The sequence below is a fragment of the Somniosus microcephalus genome, unplaced genomic scaffold (assembly GCF_052327205.1).
Source record: "Somniosus microcephalus isolate GS21.2 unplaced genomic scaffold, FLI_Smic_1.0 unresolved_chr1, whole genome shotgun sequence".
NCBI lineage: Eukaryota > Metazoa > Chordata > Chondrichthyes > Squaliformes > Somniosidae > Somniosus > Somniosus microcephalus.
The window spans coordinates 23,812,706-23,817,622 of NW_028225179.1; the positions used below are offsets into that span (position 1 = coordinate 23,812,706).

Here is a 4,917-nt window from a genome sequence, read left to right on the forward strand (position 1 = left end):
AAAAGTATTTTTGAAGTTACGTTGCATCCTAAAGGAGAAATTTATGTTTCTGCTCCCTAATCATTTGCCTCTGTTCCCGCTACTCTTTCATTCGTTGACAACCTCAGCAGAAGAAAGGAGGAGTTCGACAATCTCCGAATCGCGATCACTGCTCCACATTCATTCAAGCAGTTGAAGAATTGCAGTGGTCTCTTTTAATTTTAACAGGATATGAGTAATGCATGGGGCACAGACCAGGAGCACCAGGGCGGTTCTGACGAAATTGAAGTTGAAAGCTTATTTTAGGCAAGATTCAGTTAAATGCTCGGAAAGTGTACCAATATCAAACGAAATAACGACGAGGATGGGATCGGAACCCTCGCGTATGGAGCCCAATAGATTAACAGTCCATCGCCTTAATCTCTCGGCCACCTTGTCCCCACCATACATTGCTCTCAGCCATTCCATTTCTTGGGTTTTGCATCTAAGCAGAAATACCCTGAAAGAAAGTCCACTTCACCTCTTATCCTGCCCATGCACACAGATCTACAATGTTGAAAATGTACAATCAGCTTAATGTAAGCAAAAGGCCTTCCGCTGCTTCAGTTGAGGGACTGTCAAAAATGGTCGGTTTGAAGCCAGATTCAGAACAGAAAAAGTGTCGCCGAGTTAATTGAACGACCGCGGCAGGACTCGAACCTACAATCGTCTAATAACTGAAAACCCTAGCAACCGAAATCAGACGCCTTATCCATTAGGCCACGCGGCCACTGATGCGGTTGTACCTCTTTTTATGGGGAGAATTGTGAGCAGATTCAATTAAAATGCTCGCCAAAAAGAAACGGATTGAGGAAAAGATAAACATATTTTAACTGAATGAACAGGACTTCTGCGAGCTGGGTTTGCACCAGCGCAGGGAATCGCAATGCAACTTGAAACATAACATCGGCGGTTCGTTGGTCTAGGGGTATGATTCACGCTTAGGGAATTTCTGTGGCTTAAAATGCGAGAGGTCCCGGGTTCAAATCCCGGACGAGCCCCGACACATTTAGTTAAACTCAACACCTCAGTGATGAAAGCTGAAATCGCTCTACGTTAAAAAAAACGGAATGATTCGGGACTGTGAGCTCTGCCATTTTAAACAGACACAGAATGATCCGGGACTGTAAGCACTCCCGGTGTAAACAGACCCAGAGTGATTAACAACTGATCACGACCCATTCCATTAAAGACAGGCCTGATTTTCAATGCTTATGAAATCGATGGCAACATAAATCGGACTGTTTCTATAATAGGCGGCCGATTACAATGCCCGCTCTTCTGCTGGACGACAAATTGAAGGTTTACTCCATTATAATTTTTCCATTTATCTCCGTCATTTCTCTGCAGCCAAATGAACTGAGTGTAGGTGTCAGCCGTGGCTCATCGGCAGCAAAGTCAAGCAGCACTCCAGAGACTTGAGCACATAATCCAGGCTGACACTCCAGTGCAGTACTGAGGTAGTGCTGCACTGTTGGTGCCCCCGTCTTGCTGGTAAGACGTTAAATCGGGCCCTCCGATCCCATGAGAGTATGCCGAAAAGAACGAGGATTTCTCGCCCATTATTTAGCTCTCAACCAAAGACACTAAAACAGAAAATCACTTCATTAAGGTTGATAAATATTTTTGAAATTACATTGCCTCCTAAAGGAGAAATTTATGTTTCTGCTCCCTAAACATTTGCCTCTGGTCCCGCTACCCTTTCATTCGGTGACAATCTCTGCAGAAGAAAGGAGGAGTTCGACAATCTCCGAATCACGATCACTGCTCCACATTCATTCAAGATGTTGAAGAATTGCAGTGGTCTCTTTTAATTTTAACAAGATATGAGTAATGCATGGGGCACAGACCAGGAGCACCAGGGCGATTCTGACGAAATTGCATTTGAAAGTTTATTTTAGGCAAGTTTCAGTTAAAAGCTCGGAAAGGGGACCAGTATCAAACGTAATAACGACGAGGATGGGATCCGCCTTCTCGATTAACAGTCCATCGCCTTAACCTCTCGGCCACCTCGTCTCAACCATGCACTGCTCTCAGCTATTCCATTTCCTGGTTTTTGCATCTAAGCAGAAATACCCTGAAAGAAAGTCCACTTCACCTCTTATCCTGCCCATGCACACAGATCTACAATGTTGAAAATGTACAATCAGCTTAATGTAAGCAACAGGCCTTCCGCTGCTTCAGTTGAGGGACTGTCAAAAATGGTCGGTTTGAAGCCAGATTCAGAACAGAAAAAGTGTCGCCCAGATAATTAAAAGACCTTTGTTGGATTTGAACCTTCAATCTTCTGATAACTGTAGAATTTGCAACAGAAGTCAGATGCCTAATCCATTAGTCTATGCGGCCGCTGATGCCGCTGAATCTCTTTTTATGGGGCGAATTGTGAGCAGGTTCAAGGAAACTGCTCGAAAAAAGAAGTGGATTGAGGAAAAGATAAAAATATAGCAACTGTATTAACAGGTCCTCTGTGAGCTGGATTCGCACCAGCGCAGTGAAACTCAATGCAAATGGGAAATGACATCGGCGGCTCGTTGGTCTAGGGATATGATTCTCGCTTTGGGCATTTCACGATTAAAATGCGAGAGGTCCCGGGTTCAAATCCCGGACGAGCCCTGACACATTTTCTTAAACTCAACAACTTGGTCATCAAAGCTGAAATCGCTCTGCTTCTAAAAAAACGGCATGATCCGAGATTGTGAGCTCTGCCATTTCAAACAGACACAGAATGATCCGGGACTGTGAGCACTCCCGGTTCAAACAGACCCAGATTGATTCGCAACTGACCACGACCACGCCCATTATAGACAGGCCTGTTTTTCAAAGCTTATGAAATCCATGGCAACATCAATCGGGCTGTTTCTAAATCGATGCCCGGTTTAATCTTGGACGCCAAGTTGAAAGTTTACTCCATTATCATTATTCCCATTATCTCCGTCATTTTACTCCAGCCAAATGAACTGAGTTTAGGTGTCAGCCGTGGCTCAGCGGTAGCACACTCAAGCCTCACTCCAGAGACTTGAGTGCATAATCCAGGCTGACACTCCAGGGCAGTACTGAGGTAGTGCTGCACTGTCGGCAGTGCCGTCTTTCTAGTAAGATGTTAAACTGGGGCTTCAGATCCAATGAGAGAATGCTGAAAAGAACGAGGATTACTCGCGCATTATTTATCTCTCAACCAAAGACCCAAAAACAGAAAATCTCGTCTTTAAGTTTGATAAATATTATTGAAATTCCAAAGGAGAAATTTATGTTCCTGTTCCCTAATCATTTGCCTCGCTTGCCGCTAGTCTTTTCATTCGGTGCCAATCTCAAAGGAAGGAAGAAGGAAGAGAGGGTTCTCAGTCTCCGATTCGCGATCTCATCTCCACTTTCATTCAAGGTGGGTTGAGAAATTTCTTGGAATATTTTAATTTTAACAAGATATGAGCAATGCAGGGGCAGAGACCAGCACAACTTTCACGAAATTGTATTTCAAGTAAGATTCAGTGAAATGCTTGGAAAGTGCATCAGCATCAAACGTGTAATACAGTAACGACGAAGATGGAAATCGAACCCACGCGTGCAAAGCACAATGGATTAGCAGTCCATCGCCTTAACCTCTCGGCCACCTCGTCTCACCAATATATTGCTTTCAGATATTCCATTTCTTGCTTTTTACATCTAATTAGAACTACCCTGAAAGAAATTCAACTTCACCGCTTATCCTGCCCGTGCACACAGATCTACAATGTTGAAAATGTACAATCAGCTAATGTAAGCAACAGGCCTTCCGTTACTTCAGATGAGGGACTGTCAAAAATGGCCGGTTTCACGCCAGATTCAGAATATAAAAAGTGTCGCCCAGATAATTAAAAGACCTTTGTAGGACTTGAACCTTCAAACCTTCAATCTTCTGATAACTGAAGAATTTGCAACAGAAGTCAGATGCCTAATCCATCAGGCTATGCGGCCGCTGATGCCGCTGGATCTCTTTTTATGGGGCGAATTGTGAGCAGGTTCAAGGAAACTGCTCGAAAAAAGAAGTGGATTGAGGAAAAGATAAAAATATAGCAACTGTATTAACAGGTCCTCTGTGAGCTGGATTCGCACCAGCGCAGTGAAACTCAATGCAAATGGGAAATGACATCGGCGGCTCGTTGGTCTAGGGGTATGATTCTCGCTTTGGGCATTTCACGATTAAAATGCGAGAGGTCCCGGGTTCAAATCCCGGACGAGCCCTGGCACATTTTCTTAAACTCAACAACTTGGTCATCAAAGCTGAAATCGCTCTGCTTCTAAAAAAACGGCATGATCCGAGATTGTGAGCTCTGCCATTTCAAACAGACACAGAATGATCCGGGACTGTGAGCACTCGCGGTTTAAACAGACCCAGATTGATTCGCAACTGATCGCGACCCCGCCCATTATAGACAGGCCTGATTTTCAAAGCTTATGAAATCCATGGCAACATCAATCGGGCTGTTTCTAAATCGATGCCCGGTTTAATCTTGGACGCCAAGTTGAAAGTTTACTCCATTATCATTTTTCCCATTATCTCCGTCATTTTACTCCAGCCAAATGAACTGAGTTTAGGTGTCAGCCGAGGCTCAGCGGTAGCATACTCAAGCCTCACTTCAGAGGCTTGAGTGCATAATCCAGGCTGACACTCCAGGGCAGTACTGAGGTAGTGCTGCACTGTCGGCAGTGCCGTCTTTCTAGTAAGATGTTAAACTGGGGCTTCAGATCCAATGAGAGAATGCTGAAAAGAACGAGGATTACTCGCGCATTATTAATCTCTCAACCAAAGACCCAAAAACAGAAAATCTCGTCTTTAAGTTTGATAAATATTTTTGAAATTCCAAAGGAGAAATTTATGTTCCTGTTCTCTAATCATTTGCCTCTCTTGCCGCTAGTCTTTTC

The 4,917-nt window shown here is 44.1% G+C and overlaps 1 non-coding gene across 1 annotated transcript; it reads left to right on the top strand.

The window, feature by feature from the left end:
- Nucleotides 1–4,148: 4,148 nt before the first annotated feature.
- On the top strand, nt 4,149–4,236 carry trnap-ugg (transfer RNA proline (anticodon UGG)). The gene is given in 2 exon segments: nt 4,149–4,184; nt 4,201–4,236. It is a non-coding gene; the product is annotated as a tRNA-Pro (tRNA).
- The last annotated feature ends 681 nt before the right edge of the window (nt 4,237–4,917 follow it).